This window comes from Dermacentor silvarum, chromosome 11 (assembly GCF_013339745.2).
Source record: "Dermacentor silvarum isolate Dsil-2018 chromosome 11, BIME_Dsil_1.4, whole genome shotgun sequence".
Classification (NCBI taxonomy): Eukaryota; Metazoa; Arthropoda; class Arachnida; order Ixodida; family Ixodidae; genus Dermacentor; species Dermacentor silvarum.
In genome coordinates, this window is record NC_051164.1 from 96,864,985 (window position 1) to 96,886,112 (window position 21,128).

The 21,128-nt window shown below is 46.0% G+C and overlaps 1 protein-coding gene and 1 long non-coding RNA gene across 2 annotated transcripts in view; both read right to left on the reverse strand.

Annotated features, from left to right (window-relative positions):
• Window positions 1-21,128, reverse strand: part of LOC119432761 (uncharacterized) — a 172,193-nt gene that overhangs the window by 121,212 nt on the left and 29,853 nt on the right. The window contains exons 3-4 of the long non-coding RNA XR_007464438.1: window positions 19,878-19,969; window positions 17,286-17,394 (exon numbers count right to left, since the gene is read on the reverse strand). This is a non-coding gene — a long non-coding RNA (uncharacterized LOC119432761). The remainder of the gene's footprint in view (window positions 1-17,285; window positions 17,395-19,877; window positions 19,970-21,128) is intronic.
• Window positions 1-21,128, reverse strand: part of LOC119433285 (uncharacterized) — a 148,950-nt gene that overhangs the window by 50,160 nt on the left and 77,662 nt on the right. The gene's annotated exons all lie outside the window — the stretch shown is intronic.

Consider the following 21,128-nt stretch of genomic DNA (forward strand, 5'->3'; position numbering starts at 1 on the left):
TAGTTTTGGAAGCTTGTTAGGGGCTGGAAGATCAAGAACAAACGGCACCCTGTGTCACCTGACAACCTCACTAAATTTTTGTAAAGACCTATGTTTACATTGCCCCACCTATAGGCAGCTCGTCATCAAATGTTGGCCCTCGACACTTTCCAGTGATGTTCAGTGCGTTACTTTTTGCGGCAGTGTCCGGGCTGCAGCACTCACGACTGACGAAGACATACCCGCTGCCAATAGGGGGCGCCTACCTCATTAAAACAGCTACAGTGCATTTAACGTTCGAATGATTTGTGGTCAGCCAATTTCAAGGAAACATACAGCTGCACTTTACCCCACTTTTAAATGCGCAGAATCAACAAGTGTCGTTTCTAATGCGTCCCTTCTTTTTCACGAAGACATTGTCTATCATTTATTCAAGAGCAACTCGCACAGCAGTTGGTCCTTCTTAAGGCTTAAGCTAAGAAACTCAAAGAAAACAAAATTTATACATTATACAGAGCTTTCCAGTATGCCATAAATTTATGGATAAAACTCGCCAGACTCACGCAGCAAATCTGGCGAAATAAATCATCATATGCATCATTCTCTTTTCAAGTTCCTAAAGCTGGAAAGTAATCATCAATTGAGATATATACTGCCGGCCTAGAAATACGGCTTCTCAGTCGGGGTGATTCAATTTTGTAAAACTTACTCATTTTAGCAAAACTTTAGAAACCTGTAAAGCGTCATACCAAACTTATCTCTCGAACATTCGGTAGAACGCAATTCCCTTCCTAAATGTAAGGAACAAAATTTAATTAGCCTCATCGCTTGCCCATTGAGTGCACTTCTGCGTTTCGGATGCATTTCAATGTAGAATTCGGGGTTGGTCCGGTGACTAAATTTAATCAATTGCTCGCAAAAACTTACCGATGATCTCACTCAAGGGTCAAAGAACATACCACTGCTAGTGCACGGTTATGAAAAGGTAAAGTCAACACTGGCTGTTTCTTTAGTTCGTCTTTAGGAGCTTCACATAATTTGCAACTGGTATTTAAAAGGAAGAGTACACAATATTCTAAATCATTTACATTTGAATAACCGGAAAATATAGCGAAATAAGTTCTTGCGAAAAGCGAGTGACGTAGTTTCCTAAACTGCGGCACCCCGTGAAGAATTGAGAAACGGAGCTTGCACAGACCCAAGATGTGTCTGTGAAGGATGCCTTCTCCGCTTTGCCATCGAGGTGCAGCAGCTCAGAAATGTTCCAACCTGCAAATTGCCTATGAAATACAGCCACAAACACAGTGATCATCATGTTTTGAGCGAATTTTCAACCATTTACAAATAGCTGACAGGGTAGTTTTCGCTTATAATTTGTTTTATTAACCTGCTACGTGTTTGCAAAAGACAGAACAGAGCAGATTGGAAATCCCTTCAGCGCTTTTATACGACAAGCTAACCGTAGAATTCTTACTATATTTATCACACTTGATATTTATATCAAGGGTGATATAAAAAACTAACGAACAGTAGAAAAACTAACACATCAATTGCTTAACGCTGACAAGTCATCCTCACACATTCCACTCCACTCATCCTAAGCAGCAAGACCTTCTCATTGGAATGTCATGCAAAGTCATAGTCAACTCTCTTAGCCCAGGTTTTCGCTGCTATTAAGAGAGCCCGGGAACGCTTGTTCATACGCTCAGTTATGTCAACATTATCTTGTTTCTGCCTCAAGGCTTTTCTTTTTTCAAGCCACGTATCTCGAAGGTCCTGGTGGACAAAGCGAAGGCTCACTCCACGCTTTCTACCTGGCCTTGATGCCATCCTGTGAATAGCGAAAATATCTGCCGGAGCAAGTTGCATCCAATTGAAAGTTTTCGCAAGATCATTTAAACCTTGTTTAAAAGATTTTCACCTGCAGTCTCAGGAATTCCATGTCTTTCAACATTCAGATGTCGGCAGCGCCACTCGAGGTCATCAAAATCAATCTGAAGCTGGGCGAGACCCTTAGCTGAATCCTCCTTCTCAAGTTTGCCAATCTTGCATTTTATGTGTGTTTTTTTTTCTGTCTTGTCTGCCCAAGAGTACCTGAATTCTATCGAAGTGATCCTACAGCAACTGAATTGACCTGTCTATTCCCTCTACCTTTTCATTCAAAGTCAGGAGAGAATTTCTTGTGGATGTCCATGATCGTAATCTTAAGCTGAGCATCTCCTATTTGATCAGCGGGTCGTGTGGTACTCTTGGATACCCCCGGCCTGCAAGCTCACTTCCATGCTCGTTTTCTTCCCGACTTTTTCTTTTTAGCAAACTCCTGTTCACTCATGCCTGAGCATACTGAAGCATGAAAACAGAACTCGCACTCACAGCACACACTAGCACTGGCGGCATCTTCAATTTCAGCTCTGTAATTAACCGCAGCACTTAGTCGTGTTTGAGCCTCAAAGTCATTCGTCTCCAAAACAAATCGTTTGGAAGCAGCAACATCGCATGAAAAGTCGTACAAGAAAGAAAATGAGAAGTTTAACCAACCTGTAAAACAAAGCAGAGGTTATCCGACGTTCTTTCCGCGCCGTCGCCGCTGCCAAAGTGCTCTACAGCAATACAGAACAACAATTGCACGTTCCATCAGGCATTGCTTATCCAGAAGGCACACAAGTGCATAAAGGTCAAAGCATGATACAAGAACAATAAAGTGTCGACATCATTTCTATATTTAAGCAACCAGTGAAAGAAACAAAAATGCAGGGAGGATCAAAATCACGAAGTACACAAGATGAGGTGTAAAAGAAGGCTTGCCACCATGGGTGCTTTCCTTTATTGATACTTTAAAAAAATTACCCATTTGAACTGTAGTCGAGTGATTTTGACCCAGCAGCAAGGCGCCACCAAACAGAGAATTCGCCGCCTCGCGGTTCAGAAGAAGCTGGCAGCATTACTCCCGTATCCTCCACTCAGCGCTCCATCTCGACTCAATGAGGATGATGATAATGTTTATTGGCATCTCCTTTGAAACGGAGTGGAGACAAATAGTTCCCTAGCCTGCATTATTTATTCAGGTTTTACTGCAACTATCCCTATCTTACCTTTCGACTTCTGACTTTGATTTTAGCTTTTGCATTTAAAACCACTATTACTATACTGTACCCGTACCTATAGCAACCGCATTACCTCTCGACAGAGTGGTCACTGCACTTTATGGTCATCCACGGCGATTCTTCCGAAGTGTAGAGAGAGAGATAGAGAGGAACGTGGTGGGAAAGGCAGGGAGGTTAACCCGAAAAGATTCTGTATTGCTATCCTGCACTGGGGGAAGGGGAAGGGGAAATGAAAGGCGGAAAGAATACGGAAGAGAAAAAGCAGTCACGAAAAAAAAATTAAAGGAATGAAAAAAAGAGGAGCTTGGAAACGTCTGCGAGAACTATAGTCTGTCAGATAGTCCAATCAATCGCAAAAACTGCAAGAGTGCCTTGACTGACTTGTTGTGTGACGACTGTACAGGCCGGCGTTCCAGGACTGTCTGTTCCGAAAGCGGCCGGTCGTCAAGACATGCCAGCGCGGTCGCGAGTGACTGCCTATGTGCGCTGTATTGTGGACAGTGACAAAGTACGTGCTGAATTGTTTCCTCGTCGCCGCAGTGGTCACACGCAGCACTATCCTCCCATCCGATGCGGAAAGCAAATGACTTTGTAAATGCGACACCAAGCCACAATCGGCAAAGTACCGTTGTTTCGGGTCGGGATAGTCCAGGTGGAGGTCGAAGTCGAAGACAGAGGTCCAGTCGATGCAGACGTGTGTGTTGCAAACGAGGTGTGTTCCACAACGATTGTGTGGCATCGTTTGCAAGCACTCGAAGTTTCGCTGCTGAATCTGATCTTGACAGCGGGATTTGTTCCTGTGCGCGGTCTTCATGTTCCGAAGTGTAGCGTCTTCATGAGTCGAGGAGCTGCACTGGGCTCCACTCAGTGGTAAAAGACAATCACGATTCGTCGAAATGAAAGTGCGAGAAACAGCGACAGTAAATTGAATGCACATGATGAAAAGAAGAATATCACAGAGATTTACAAAAATGGCAAGAAATAAAGTAGAAAGAAAAGTCTATGCGATAGCACGAAGACCAGCGCCTTGCTATATGAGGACTGAGCTGGTTGCCTAATGACAGCAACGTACCCGAGCAAATTTTCCCAAGAGGATGGGGCACATGTCTGCTGCATCAAAAAAAATGTCGCAGTTTCGCCCTAAGGGCGAAGCAATGATTGCGATAGCAACACAGCAATGTCATACGAAGTAAGGTGAGCCGCTTTGGTAGCAATATGAATTGTAGTAAACATGAGCTGATAAAGTAAGCAGGTGTGCTGCGGCGTAAGTAGACCGAAATGAAGAGAGACTCGATGACCACGAGAAGGCGCTTGTGAAACGGTGGTGTTGATGAGAAGCGCTGCCCGTGGGCAGCGCGTGCGAAGGGACACACCTGTAGCGCTGCACTGCCGATCCGGGCAGTATTGCATGTGTAGCGTGCGTTGGAAAATGTGGCCCGACTATTACTAACTGTGGTGTGAGCGCGCACAAACAAACATGAATAGATCACACTGAATGATTGCAGACAACGACTGTCAAAACGCTGGCAGCAAGCGCATACGCCGCAGCGGGCGAAGGTACGTGCGGTCTATCGCTTCAACGGAAACTGAGCGGCGAATGCACAGCGCATAAAGGTCAGAGCCCTGTGGAGATAAGAGACGGTGCGGGCGAGCGACGAGCGCGGTTGTTGGTTGTTGGCAGAGTAGAAGTGCGCCCCCCCCCCCCCCCCCGGGGCTCCCTCCGGCGCTCGCTTCCCGCTTCCTTGCTTGCGCGTGGGAGATTGAGTGCGTTCGCTCTCCGTGATAGCGTGCGTCCCCCGCACGCTACAACTCGGCCATACGGCGCGCGGCGAAGATTTTATCTATACGGAACCTCACGGCGACGGCGACGACGACGGCGACGGCAGAAATTCGGTTGAAGTGTCCATATAATTGCTATCGCAATAAAATTCGGAGACAACTCAGCACATCGTAATGGAATGCGAAGATATTCACCCAGCAAGGCACATGGGAAACACTCACTTCCCAGAAGAGCTGGAATTTAAAGCTGATGGAAGCATTAACCAGTCAGAAGTCGATACAAGAAAAAGACGTTTAGAGTATTGGTACAAAAAGCAAGAAATTGATAGCACCAGATCCGTTACATGCATAGGTAACTATAGGAGGTAGGTATAGAGGTTTTAGGGACGAGAGAAAAGATTAAGAAGTCATAGTCATGACCATGACTCAGCAAAAATAACAATGACTCAGCGAAAAAAAGATTAACACGGAAGCATATTTCCACATTTCATGGTTCCCGGCTCACCTGGGAGACTCAATCCAACCGCACGGCTGCAACCCCAACGAACGGGCTCACCGGCTGGCGCGCGATTTCACGACCCGCGCAGCCGTCAACGGCCCTCCTCGTAACGAGGCTGACCCATCCAGAAAGACCCATTGTGCACCTTTCACGAGATCGTCTCACACTACCCCTTGGAAAGGAGGTGGTTCTCTCCTCCTCACCCAAAACTAAATAAACCACAAGCTAGCACGCTCAGAATGTTACAAACCCGCACGTACCCCACTCCGCGGTCCCTTAGCAGGATAGACCCGCAATTCCCGCAGTCGTGCCCCAAATGCGGAGCCGACTCATGCTCTTTGGATCACATGCTCTGGCTGTTTCCAGCCATAGAAAACTCTATACTTGCCACAAAGGAACAGTGGGAGGAGTTCCTAAGAAGCGACCGCCACCACATCCAACTCCAGGCAGTCCAGAGGGCCCACGACATCGCAACGGGATTTCGCCTCCCGGTGTCATCGTGGGCGGAGCCACCGACTTGACCTGAGGGAGCCTTCGGCTCCCCCTGGCCAGTTTCTCAGGACCAATAAAAGTTCTTGTCACCATCACCGTCACTAAAAAATCAATGCAATAGGTTCGGATGTGGTACTAAGTGAAGGAAAAGGCTAAAGGCTGATGATCGAAGTCATTGATGGTTGAAGTCATAGTCATGAGTATGAGGCTTTCGCCTTAAGGTCTCTTAGGCGTAGCTAAAGGGACTCCTGAGGCCTCATGGCATGAATGTCATGACATACGTGTCATGTAGGTCATGAAACAGCCGCCTACGTCTTGGTGCTCTTATGGTCGTTTCGTTAACTTGGTAGGCTCCCCCCCGCACACCGCTTCGCGTAACATCAATTCCCACAGGGTGTGAGATCAGCCGGATTTTGCAGCTCAAGTTCAGCTTTCAGAAGTATCCAAAGTTCAATGCGCCTGCACCGCGGATCTGACAACCAACTTGTATGATGAGACATATACACCACCCAGCAACAGAACAGGGACATGATATGCTTTGTTAGTGGCTGCGGGCACACTGTGTTGTAGGTGGAATGTTGAAACGACTGCGTCGCGAATCCGCCCATTCTGGGCACGACAGCGGCAAATATGATTCCATTCCACTCGACAGAACTGAAGCAACAGCGACAATCACACGCGATTCGACATTAGGTGAGCGGAACAGTTTTGCGAACAGTGGCCCACGTTCACTGGACTTGAAAACTTAAGTACAGCCTGGGCTGCCAAACGTGAATACATTCTGTTGTGTCGGCTGCGGCTTGGTGTCACGTTCGCGAAGTCATGCTCGTGACTGACCGACATGGATAGACCGACAGCCCCACTGGGTCACTCGCGGCAGTGAATAAACAATGTCACGTCTTCTTTGTATCATCTGTCCACATCATAGTACTGAGAGGCAGATTCTCTGTACCCCGTTAGAGACGCTGGACAGCCGGCCACTGTAGGAGTAGAAAACACTTCAACAGTAGTCCCAACGGACGTGTGCTCTAAAGGGAGCCACAGCGTTAGTTTCTATCCTGCGGTCTACGGGCCTCTGAGATAGACAATGATTGTGACGTGTATCGCTTAACTTTTACGCGCGAACTTCCCTTTCGATATTCAACTTTGTTCCTTCATATCTGTTTCTATCCCCTTTCCACTGTGAAGGGAAGTAAACCGGACTTAATTCTGGTTACTCTACCTTCCTTTCCTTTGTTTATATCTCTTTCTCTCTCTCTCTCTATTTAGCCACACATGCTGCAAATAAGTAAATAAGTACCTTTTACGACCTACTTCGGTGCTATAACATTAATAATGGCTGCAGTGAGTAGAAAACTCTGTTAAAACAGCTAAAACTCTGTTAGAACACTGAGTGTGTGTCAAGCGTAGGTTTATCTGTTTAGAGTGTGAAGAAATGCTGAAGACAAACATGGAGTGTACAGAACGGGCGCTAATTCTTTCCATTTTGTACTTACTTAGCACAGTACACATGTTTATAATTCCAGTACCCGAATCGCCCGGCTTTCAGCAGTCGGTTTATTTATCAACAAGACGTATGACAATGAAATTCCTCCTCTTGTGTGTGAAACCAACGCTTTTTGTTTTTCACAAAACATTCCTATCTTATCTTACGCTTTGTGAACTACCATCGCTACCACTGAAAAAAGAAACATAACAGTACCAAAACATAAAGAGTCCGATGACGCGACTCTTGTTAGAATCTTTATTTATTCAAACTACGGACAACAGTATCAACAGGACTGATAGAAATCTGCCTGCCATCTACACCCGTTCTCTACGTCACATTTTGGCATAAAAAAGACTTTCGGCTCTTGCCCGCTTTTAGTGTTATTTTCACCTTGACTTGGTTAGTGACCGCAATTTCTTCATCAGCAAACTTTATGGAAGTCCTGCAGATCGTGAATCATCACGAAGCGGGCCGCTCCCACGTATATATAGGGACCGACAGGCCAAGCCTCTCTGGTGCCCTAGAGTTGGTCATCCAGAAGCGGACAGCGGATGGCCGCATCCCACCTGGCTTCGTCATTCCTGTTGATAGAGTGTGATCGGGCACACTAGTAGAGCGCGTGCTCTAACGTGGCTATCGCGTCACACTCGCGGCAAGAAGCATCAGTATAAGTATCGCGGTAGATCTTATGTAAAAGGAAGGGATAAGTGCACGTCTGCACGAGGCGTAGTGTTAAAGTGTGTGCCCTGTTAAGTTTCGGGTGCGGGGTGGCGTAATTCCTACGTCCAAGATAAAAGTGCTTAGTAAGCTCGTTGTAGGTGGAGGGGGCGTCCCGAATCGCAACGGGTTCATCTATGGAGCGTGTCGGAGGTGCGCGGTAGGCAAGTTCTCGCGCAACTCCGTGAGCCGACTCGTTGAGATTGGGGGTAGTAACCTCAATCCGACCCAGATGTGCAGGGAATCAGTAGATAAAATAATGCTTAATCGTTTTACCCTCAAGCAGTTTGAGGACCTGCTTCGAGATGGTGCCCTTTTCAATTTCCCTGACCGCAGAAAGCGACTCGCTAAAATAGTGTCTCCCGAGTCATCTAATAAAGCTAAGGCAATTGCCATTTGCTCAGTCAGTTCAGAATTTTCCGCCCGAACCGAGGCAGCGTTCGACACCTTTTGTTTACCGTAAACCACAACAATTGTATATGCACGCCGAACTCTGTAAGCAGCGGCATCCACGAAGCTGACATGTCGTTGATCACTATCTATCTACTTGAGGGGGTTGGCCCCTCTCGCCCTACGCCAACCCCGATTATGTTCGGGATGCATATTCCAAGGAATAGGTGTAACAGTAACTTCCGTAGAGTGCGGAAGACTTGATTATAGTTGCGTAAGCGCGTCGGGCTGGTATATATATGAAGTTAGGTTATGCCGGGATCCAGTAGTTGAACAGGAACTTGAAGGTTGAGGACGCACGTCCTCAAAAATAAAGTATCTTCTTTTTTGTACGTGCGTCCTCAACCTCCAAGTTCCTTGGATATATATATATATATATATATATATATATATACAAACTTTATTCGACTGCAACACATTTTATGGAGTAGTGGTCGGATCCCGTCAGTCCAGGGCGCCACTGGCCTCTGCCGCCTGCCTGACCTGGCTAATTAAGGAGTCTTGTCCTGCCAATTCGGAACGGGCGAGCTGTGCCTCCCACTGCTCCATTGAGATAGTGTTAGTTGGCCTATGAGGGTGCTTAGTGCACTCCCAGGTTACATGTATTTGGGTAGATATGCCACCGCACCAAGGGCACTTGGCCCTATAGCGAGTGGGATACATGGCATTTAGCATTTTTAGATGGGGGAATACCCCAGTCTGTATTCTGCGCCAATCAGCGGCCTCTTCCCCGCTAAGTTGTGGGTGAGGCGGCGGGTATTTTCTGCGGACTCCGCGCTGATCAGCAAGGATGTCTTTGACATTTAAATTGATGGGATTTTGTGTGGGATAGTGTGAGGGGTGGAGGTTCCAAGAGGACGCCATCGCTCGAGTAGTAGACGCTCGAGCTAACGCATTAGCCGGTTCGTTCCCCTGTATCCTCGCGTGTCCCGGACACCAGAGTAGGCGATGGCGGTGGTTGAACAATTTAGGGATTATCGCAAGGCTAGCCGCAGTCACGTGCCCCTTGAGAAACATATATGGGCCTATAAATATAGGCCTATATATATATATATATATATATATATATATATATATATATATATGGGCCTACAAATATACAAACAAATATGGGCCTATAATTTTTCATGTTAATTGGATCACATTTCTTAAAAACAGGCACTACTTTTGCCAACTTATAAATTTTTCGGGAAATACCTGTTTTGAAACATCGGTTAAAAATGTGGCTTAGAACGGGGGCCACAAAAGATCTTACAGATTTATTTTTTTAAGTAAACGTTGTCTAACCCAGCTCTGGCAGATTTTAATTCTGAAATAAGAGAACAAACCTCGGAGGCACAAGCAGAAAAAAATACGATTAGGAAGTACGAGTAAACGGAGGTGCATAGCAGAAAGAGTCGGAGAAACTAGAAGAGTCGGGAGTCGGAGAAACTAGAAGAATAGTGATAGTTAAAAGCATTGGCAATATCACTGGTCGTGGTGAGGATAATGTTGTTAACACGTAAAGACGTCACTTTACTGCGTGAATTGGTAGAATTTAAAAATTCGTTTAGGACCTGCCATTTTATCTCTGTAGCATTTTTACAGCGTTGAAGTTCATTTTCATAATAATTTTGTTTATCATTCTTTAGAAGCAAGGCTAACGTGCTGGAGTATCCTTTATAGCGCAATTTTAAGTTTTCATTGAATGGTTAACGTTTCCTCTTTTTATATAAGTTATCTTTCTTGAGAAGATAGCGTATGAGTGAATTGGAGAAGCAAGGGCAGCGTGGTTCAAAGTAGCGTCTCCAGCCCTTCCCCTGTGAAGAAAATGGTGGTAAGCGAAGCTTGTCGTCTGTGGGTCTGACCTTCGTCAGGGTAAAGTTCGGAAGCCGCCGCCTCGTGATTATCTCCTCGTCGCTGACGGTGGGCCTCGGCTTCGGAAGCCCTCGCCTCGGGATCGTCGGCTCTTCGCTGACGGCGAGCCTCGGCTACGGAAGCCCTCACGCTAGAATCGGCTCGTCGACGAAGAGCCCTTTCTCGAGCGATTTCACGCCGGCGTTCATCAAACGCCGCTTGCTCCCTTGCAGAGCGCACCACACGTGGCCTTCCCATCTGTTTGCCGAAACTGATCTGAAGCGAGGGAAGCCCGAAGGAGCGTGCGCTAACCCAATTACCGGCCATGTCCCTAGGGCCTCGCGACACACTAAACGAACCTGATTGGTCGCGCGCATGTCACGTGAGCACGGTGTAGCATATCCAATGCGGGTGTGCGCCGCACATGATTTCTTTTTTTCTCTATTTCTTTCTGTCTCCATTCCTTCCTTCCTTCCTTCCCTCCTTCCCTCCTTCCTTCCTTCCTTCATTCCTTCCTTCCTTCCTTCCTTCCTTCCTTCCTTCCTTCCTTTCTTTCTTTCTTTCTTTCTTTCTTGTCCCTGGTATGTGCCATTGAGCTTGGGCCCTTTCTGCACAATCATCAGGATCGTCCCACACGACAGGGGTATGTGCCATTGAGCTTGGACCCTTTCTGCACTATCGCCAGGATCGGCCCACTTTCCTGTGTGACACCACTACCACCATTACCACCTCCTACACTCGTGAGCCTATGAAGCTTCGCTTGAAAATAAACTGTACGTATAGTATTTAGTTGTAAATAAAAAACGCCTCGAGATATCTTGTGCGTTGCGTCTGCATACTTTTTACTCTAGTAGCAAGAGTGAAGCTTTGCATTCCCAGCGGTAAGCACGGGAGATTACTCTTCAGAATGTAAGAGGTCTAGCTAGAATTTGTTCGGTCACTGTTGGGTACTATTAAATTCAATAGTGGGTTCATTTCTTGAGTAGCCTTTGTAGCAAGGTTCCTAAGTAGCAATACTCCTGTATTTTAAGTAATTCATGCTTGAACCATGCACAACCCCAGCAGCGAACGCCTGCTGGGCTGGAAACTCGTAGATAGTATTCAGAGATTACACAGAGTGGCCGCCGCTTCTGCGGTAATCTAGTCTGTTTCAGAAATTAAATACTCATAATTTTAGGCTTATTCAATTGTTTTAGGTTATTGCAATTTCACATTCCGAAAACGACGCCACATATGCCGTTTCATTGATATGAAACGAAATATTGCTCTACATAGACTAATTAGAGTATACATGTTTCGGTCAGAGAGCATGGTCCACCAAAAATATTGCGTGTTTTAATGCAGCTAGATTGTTGGCTTGTGTCCCAAAACACTCTCACTGTATCTACGGTAGCTGTACGTAGATGCAAAATATATAAATGCGGTGCCAAAAAGTCCCACAAGGACACGCGGAATTACAACAGGGCGTCACGTCAGTGTTTTGTAATCAATACTTTTGCTTGAGTCTGCTTGTGGAAAACAGCCCGCACAATATAAAACAAAGTCAAACAAAACAACTTCTTGCTGATAAAACCATAACAAGCAGTAAATCCTGGAAAAAAAATTGAAACTTAGAGGAACACACTTAAACCAGGTCGTAAAGTTTTGTATCGTTAGGCTTTGCACTCCATAGATGAACGTCAAACCGACTGGAAATCGATAATGTGCAGCCATACTGGACAGTAAAAATTGTGACTTGACACCACGGGCGTCAAGTCATTTCGCTCAGGTTGCGAATCTCGTAAAGTTGCCTACGCCTTGTTAAACATAACTATTGCAAATATGCACACCACTTTCGAATGTAAGCATTTCCTTTAGAGGGTATAAAGTTATTATGGTTTTTTATCTTTGTGGAGGCATGCAGCCCTACCTAATTTGCCATGACAAAAGCTTCGCACATGAACTTCTATATTTATTAACATGCTGTATTTTTTTCATTAAAGTTCGCAACATTGCCTACATTACCAACCTTCTGTGAGATATATAACAGCACTGGTAATTTTACGACTGTTTCCTTTGTCTTTTATTATTTCCAGACGATCCTCTATTTGTATTCTTGGAGTCCCGTCTAGATCTTTTTCCCCTCCTGCTTCCTGTACTGGAGCAGACAACGCCCACTCCACAGCAGTGTGGGTACGGATATCCTTCGCTGATCATAGACCGTGAGCATTTTGGATCATTCACTCTTGGGCACCTGGTAAAGAAAATTAAATCAAGGAATCGCAAAAAATTTCGCAATGCATGGCTCCTGTAATTTGTCGCACCCCTCGATAGATTCACAAACTAAATAGCCGATGTCTCCGAATGGTCGGCATCGGAGCCCTGGAGATAATCGTAATGTCAATCGGTCACATTCACTTCAATTGCGACGTCTCAAGGGCGAACAACACATCTGCGTGAGTTGTTGCAAAAATGCAGCAAATATTTCTTTCAATCTAAGATGCACCATACACCCACAGCAAATCCCTTAATAATGACGTACGAAACCACACACATCATGCTCCAGCAACAATGCCATGTGTCAAACAAAGAATAGAAGCTTATTCAAACAGAACTTCCGAAAGCGATCTCCAGCACCCGAAGAGAAACGCGAACGAAAGCTGCACGTGTGCATTGATTACATGTGTGAATTCATATACATATATAATTTCACGCGCGTCGACAAGTCACTGTACACACAGGTTACTGCGTGCACAATATTTTTCGTCTCTCGACATGAAGAGCTAGTATACATGTTGTTGAGGTAAACAAAACTGCATGAAAACTGCCTTTTATATTCCAGACTGTTCTTTCTAGTGCAAATACAGTCGACCAATAGATCTTACGGACCACGGAATCTGAGAATAAATTGTAATGTCTCCAGAGCTTCACAACACAACCTGGTACTCGCCTTTCTAGCCCCTACTAGTACATGGGAATAATAATATAATGCACGGCTTTACTGGATATTGTTACAGTTTGCTCGGAAATCGAACGTTTTCTGAGAATCCGTGGTCCATAAACTTCGTGGTCGACCACACGTTCGACCCACGCTCAGGCATGGATAATTTGGTTCAGATGAAGGGCAGTGTTCTCACACACCTGAAGTTGCAGTGTGTACTTGTGCACCTTGATGGTGCAGTCATCGTTCTGGAACGCTTTAATCATATGTTCTACGTCAGTAGAAATTATCAGCAGATCGATATTTTAAGCGAGAACAGTCCTATTTTGTCTAATGAGTGCTGTACTGTCTTTTTCATGTCAGCGTCGAGAGACTTAGTTCGGACTTCAAAAATGTACCAGCCGCTGCCACATTTCTAGCTCCTAACAAGTGATGCGGCGTTTCGTAGGGAAACAATTTTAAAATGTTTCCGAAATAGTGAATAGAGAAGTAGTGATAGGCAATCACTCAGGCAGGACGAATGTGGAACCGCCAGCTTGCAATAAACTTCAAAAGCGCCATTGATTACTATTCGTTCTTGCCCATTTGGGAAACGAAGGGGACACCATGGTGGCGCACTAAAGCAAGCTACATAGTTCTTTAAGCAGTAGATCGACAAAGTCAGTGGGCTTTGAATATCAAACACGTTCTACCGGTAGCACTATCTCCCAATCCGAATGTTACTTCAGGAAAAGTAGCATACCATGGTCATTGGTGCGATTTCAAAATTTCGGTATTATTGCTTAGATGGCACTTTAACATGATAAAACACCATTCCTTGCACTGGGTGTTAAGCATTCGCGATGTCCTGGGCAATTCCAGTATAGGGCCAAATCACTTGCGGTTTCGAGAATTCGATCAATAACACAGCCGTACTTTTAAAAAATGCAGCGCGACACACTAGACATAAAGGGAAATTTGTTTATTTGTTCCTTGAGTGCCGGGCTGCATTTTTGTACATGGAATATTCTCTCGCGCCACATTTTATCCTTCAAAATCTCAATTGCTTAGAGGTCTGGACACAAAAATTAGCGCAATGACACGCTGACACGTGCCCGTCGTTTCTACAGCCTACCAATAAAGACGTAAATACCAATGGCAGCTTTTTCGTCATCACCAAAGTGTTTGAAGCTGGAATCGAAACAATGGTAAGATCGCGACGGCGTGACAACGACTGCATGACGATAATGGGATGACGAAGCTAGGACGACCAAATGTCGACGACGGAATGACCATGACAATCTCAGGACGACGGTAACACTTCAGCGACCGCGGCACGGCACAACCTCCGCAACACTGTTGGCCTGAGGACGCAATCGGTGCGCTTTGACGCCTGCGATGTGCGGAGGACCACACCATGTGGTGGTGTTACGGGAAACCGAGCTTTGCATCACGTCACAGAACACTCCCCTCTAATTGGTGGCCATGTGCGCTTCCACCAATGCAAGCATGTGCTGGCGCCTATCTGACATGTCTTGACTCGCTCGCTCGCCACTCACGCTGCGGACGGCGCCAACGGTGTAAAACTGAGCAACGATCTAAGCCAATGCTTTAAAAAAGGAGCGTTATTCGCTTCCCCCCCCCCCTTTTTTTTTTTGTTGCAAATACACTCATAAAAACATCTGCGCCCTTTGGGCCTGATCTTGTCCTACAAAAATAATAATCGTCATCTACATAATCGTCATAGATGCGAGCCCGGCATTTCCAGGTCACGAATGGCATGCACGTTATGAGCGTGACATAGCATTCTCGAAAGGAAAGTAGCTAAAGCCCCTACCTTCGGAAAAGTACCGCCATCCTTTGAACAACGCCGCTTCTCTCTCTCCTGTATCTTCGATTGGACGGTGATAGCACGCGCTTTCACTTCTTTATATTTTGTTAATTTTTTTCTGCCTCAAAGCCATGTCGCAAGTCACGTGTGCGCAGCCGCCGTCGCCGGCGGCGGTGCACGCCCGGCCTGAAAGCTTCAACAGGGGCTTTCGAGGGGTGCCACCATCGACTTGCTTTCGCTAGCAAAAAGTAACAAAAAAGCATTTTAGGAGAGGAGATGGCGGAGGAGAGAGTATATGGCGGTACTTTTCCGATATAGGGACTTTAAAAGTAGCAAGCGTAGAGGTTTCCAGAAAGGAAACGCATGCAAGGCAGGTGTCGATTTTTGTTGCGGGAGAAGATAAGCTCCAAAGGGTGCAAACCTTTTTTAAGGGCGTAGCACCGGTGGGGTTTTCTTTTTTGAAAGAAATATGTAGGACAGGGCAATACAATATAAAAGTCTTACTTTCTGACTGACACGTAACTATTCAATAAAATGGAATGAGGCATCACTCTCGTATGAGAAAGAGTGCACTTCAAAAGAAAGAGATCTAATTTCCAAAATGAGAGCCATATCTGCTTAGACAAGAAGAATCATATTCTTAACGAATCTCCACCAATTAGTTTATTGCGCACTCGAAGCTACTATCTGTATAGATTGAAGCTACTCCGAGTAGTAAAAAAAGAATTGACAACTGTTTCCTAGAGGATGGTGCCTGAAACCTAAAAAATACGTCTGAATCAACTATATGTTTATTGCAGTAGATCGAGCCAAATGTTTTTAATATTTCTCGATTCATTCCTAACTTTTTGTCCCAGAAGCATCACTGCGGATAGGTAGTTCATAAATCACGCGATATAGATATATCGTTTTACGGGTCGTTTTACGGGCCGTTTTACGGTTACACCAATATGGGGGATCCATTTCCCGTGGTAGATGTTACATGTACATGTACTACATGGTACACACCCTTTGGCGTATTCAGTCTCGTGCAACAAGACATGTTCTGAGAACGCAATAACAATTTGTAAGTACCGGAGAGATGAAGCCAGATCTTAAGTGGCGCTCGCTGAGTGAAAGAAGGCAAACTCTTCGACTTTTAGTCAATTTACAACAAAGAAACCGGAATTGATGCTTCCATTTGTCTCCAGTCTGCGTACTACCTGTCTTCACGTATGCACCACGAATTTAATGCCCGGTCTGCCACCAGCACATATCTTTCTAGGTAATCATATTTTGTTAGAGCCATGGACCAGTTGAATAAGTTGCCAGCTGATGTGGTCGACCGCAATAGTGTCGGTTCATGTTATGATGGTTTGTGCCCCCGAACTAACACCGAGAACGGTGCTGCAGGTAATCAATAAATAAAAAATACAGCTATTTTAGCCTGAAAGACAAGTTTCCCTTGATTTCTTGCAGAGGCAGAAACGAATAGCTTTCCAATTAAGCTCGACGGAGAGTAGCAACCACAAAATGAAGCAGCTGAGCTTGGGATATTAGCAGCAAATACCACTCTGCAACATCGCTTTGTGTATTTGGTCAATGGCAACATTACGTCAGTCACCGTAAATAACCAACGGAAGTGGCATTTGGCCATTCAAGATATTAGCAGATAAAGTGTGACCGTATTTACTCAAATACGAATATAGGTCGGCAGCTGTATATTGAATTCGCAGAGAAATAAATAATAATTCCAATGCAGGTCAACCCATGTTTTGTTAGAAAGCAATTTACACATGACGAAGCCTTATTTGCCGTAATGTCGGCTACTAATGCTCCCTAGTCGACACCAGAAGCTGCATCCCTGCCGCAACTGCCAGAAAAGCCATCCTCGCCGGATGCTTCGCTGATGTCCTCGACACCCTAAACAACGTCGTCCTTGGTGCCGTCGAGTGTGTTGAATATGCAGCATCTCTTTAAGCCAGCCTTGATAATCTACAGACGGACTTTATGGCGTGCGCGATGAAGGAACTCCGTTATCTCCATACTGTTGCTAGCTTTGTTCAAAAATATAGGTCGAGATTCTTCGGTCAAGTATATAGGGCCATAGCCAATTTTGGTTAACATATTCAAAAATAAGAGGCCGACCGATATTCGAATAAATACGGCATGTCTACGGACCGAGCATGGTTTCTTTAAACGTCATATTTCATGCAAAAAGTACTACTCACTCTGTTGTAGTTAGGTTTCCACCTTTGCATTCGTAATGCACACAAGGTTTTGTCGAGTTGCGATCTTCTCCATCGCTCAGCAGATCACCGCCTGGTAACTTGCAAGCATCTGTACATTGTTGGTAAGCGTGGGCCTTTTATTTGAGTTTTACGAATCGTAATTTTGTATCAAAGGTAATTTCTCGAACTAACTATGTCTATTATCTAAACTATCAGCTGACTAAATTGCTCGCACACCAATTGCCTTCCCCAACAATTAAATTTCAATAACTCATCACAGCATGAAGGACATAAAGGATTTTTTGGGGATTGCGTCTGTGGCATGATAATATAATTAATGCCTCACCGAAATATTTCTCCAACTATATTTTGTACAAAACATTGACTTAGAACTTTACACAAAAACTTCAGTGCAAGAATAAATCGAGTTTGTCACACACTGTACGGCTATTTACGAAGTATAAATCCTGTAGCACTCGCAATGCCATTGCACACACGTTTTACAACTACAAGCAATCTGGCTCACAAAAGCCAGAATAAACACAAGTTTCACAGTACTGTCTACGCACTTAGATAATGTTGTGAAATGCTTCAAGAGGGGGAGAATACGTGAATGATGTTGTAATCATGTCTTTCAGAGGCAAAGTCATCTGCAGTACGTCAAAAGGCACTCACTTTAACGAATCCCTACCACTCCACTCTTTCTCTTACTTAAATGGGCCCTCGACCACCCTTCGCGCTCGGTGGCAAAACATTTCGCAAATAGAATATGCAGCTGGGAACATCTTAGCCAAATTTTGCAGTCGTGTGCGGTGAGTGGAATTCACAAGCGGAGCGCGAAAGTACCTTTCCTTCAAACCACCTCTTTTCAAATGGTGTCCTCCGTCTCACCCATTTCGAAGCTGCCGGCGACTTTCATATGTTGTTATATGCATGATTACCATAGATCGCTGCCATTGGCTGATAGTCGATATCATTCAAGAAGGGTGCTTAGATCAGGGGCGGTATTCTGTAAGTCTACCTAGTGGACTGTCCATTTCGGCAACCATTGATTCGCTGCTGCTTGACGTGCAGGAAGGAGACTGGCTGGCACCTTGCTGCACGTCAAGCAGCAGCGAATCAACGGTCGCCGAAATGGACAGTCCACTAGGTAGACTCTTACAGAATACCACCCCAGTACGTTTCTTCTTACGTTTGCTGCGTATAAGAGTTGATATAGCGAACGAAACAGGCCGAAGTAAACGAAAATGGGAGTTTTATTGCGGTAGCAATTATATGGTCACTCAAAGCGGATTTATGCCGTCTGCGTCGCCGTCGCTGTCGACGTCGCCGTGAGTTTCCGTACGACGTCAACGGCGATGAAATCGTCGCCGCGCGCCGTATGCTGTATGTGCGAATCACGGGGAATTAACGCACGGTGGAGAGCAAACGCGCGTTTTGCGCCGTGCTCCCTGAACGGCTGGAGAATTAAGCGTCTCTTTCCTCCTTTACAATCACCATATATATAGAGCAAACGCGACTTTTCCGTCGCGCGATAGGCCATGGGGGGATGGGAGGGAGGGAGGGGAGGTGACGTTTAGCTGCGGCACCAAATGCGTAATTACATAAAAAACGTTGTGAGGCGAGAAGGTGATAAAGACTTCCGACGCTGCTCGTAGAGTGTCCCGTATCATCATCATCATCATCATCATCATCATCATCATCATCATCATCATCATCCCGTTATCTCGTCGAAAACCTCCGAGCCACCCCCAGAGGCACCGGCAACAGTCACCAACGCCGCGCGCGTTCGGTGCGAACGCGGGCAAAACGCCGACGGCGTCGACAACAGTTCTGCGCGTTGCTGGTGCTGCTGCTTCTCGAAGATTATACAGCTAATAAAATTACTATCCTTACTCCTTAACACGCCGACTAATGTCTGCTCATGCTCAGCCACGTTCGCCAACGTAGGAATGAAACTTTGTCCACACTGCTTATCGGTGTCGTAGCCAGAGTGGCAGTTTGGCCAAGCTGGTAATCCATAATAACGACTAAAATGGGTGAACTGGACAACAACAAATAGAGGCGCGCACACACAGAGACACACGCTCGTACACACACAAGCATATGCACACGTTGGCATCATGTCATTCGTACCACTTATGCCATGATATACATACATGCCATGACAAATATGCCATGTCACTGATATCATGGCATGTCATTCATGTTATGTATGCATGCATGTGCTGTCATCTCACGCACCAGTACGCCATACATTTGGGAGGCCAGCGAAGATTTTGTGGCGGCGTCACTAGATCGCGGCGAGTGTTCTTAGGGAGGCGCGAATTAGGAGTCCCGCTGCAGTACACGCCTCATGCACAACTCGTTTCGACGGTGGGAACACCTTGCGTCCCTGTATTGGTTAAAGTTAAGCGCTTTGCCGTCGACAGTTATGTGGAGGTGGGTTCTGCCGAATTTCGTTTGACCACCTGAGGTTTGCTTATGTGCAAAAAAAACCATAGTGAGCTGGCATTCTTGCACCTTGCTCATGCCCCCGACCATTAACATATCTTGCATCAATATCAAGCGCTTACTCTAAATGACACTCACATTTCAGTTCTGAGCAGTTTGTTTGACAGCACTCTGGAAATGTCTTGTTTGTGGTTGGCACTCGCACACAGCCTGGACCAGGATCCTCACACCTGAAATCCAAGCAGAAAATATCACTTCATGAATGCATGCACCTCGCCAACCTCCAGCACTTTGCCCCGGACTTTCTTGTAGACGTTAAGCTGCTTTCAAACAAGCTCCAGTAGAGCTCTACCAGATTTCGTAAAAAAGACTGACTTTATCTAACCTCATAGATAAGAGTTTCAGATGCTGCTTGCAAAAAACCCGACCAGCGTAGCGGAACCCCTCAAACTGTTACAGAGATACGACGAACTCCGGAAACAGTGGGCCTTGACTCGTCGCCTGGTTACCAACGACGACAGCCTTGCAGGCCTGGCCGTCAACTCGGACCAGTCGACACCGCTGCCGCAGCTCCAGGCGTTCATACGCGAGGAAGTAGCTGGTACAGTTTGCTCAGCCACAGCCCCAGCCGCGTCCTGCTCCTTACCTATCAGCCGCTATTCGGCAGGCGATCGAAGCAGAAATTGCTGACGCTCTGTCAGTGTCCCATCAGTCGCATCCGGCAGCTTCTCCTCTCACGTACGTTCGACGCACGGCTTCGAAAGCACCCTGCTTTCACACCATGTCAACCACTGCACGCGCAGACTCTGCCCCGCGCCCATTGCGCTGGCCCCATGGCCACAAACCCTTGCCGTACTCCTGACGACAAACCAATTTGCTTTGCCTGTGGCCGCCCCGGACATATCACTCGCTACTGTCGCCACCGCATGCCGTTGGCCGTCTCAAATATGGCTATGAACCAACGACTCACTATGCCAACTAGCCACCGCTCCACTACACTCCAGGATCACCTCCACCAATTGAAATTAGATTTATTTGAACAGGCGTAGATGTAGATCCTTGGAACGGGCGGAACGGGCGGCTAAAAAGTTACGTTGAGCAGCGCTCTGAACCGTAACTTCGGCGGCGTCTTTTGTGTAGCGATCACGATGCTTCTGTTGTTGTTAGTGTGCATCATCTTCAGAGCATGTTGTACTTCTGTTTCATCACAATAGCACTTTCTACACTTCAGGACAAAAAGTTGACAGCTGCGACTGAAGCGAGGGCCATCAGCAACAACGTTTCGCGTTGCGCTTGAATTACGCGGACGGTGTTCTCTTTATAAGCGGGATTTACGTGTTGGTGTGACACAGCACGCAAGGCTACACGTGTTGGGCAGACGGAACAGTG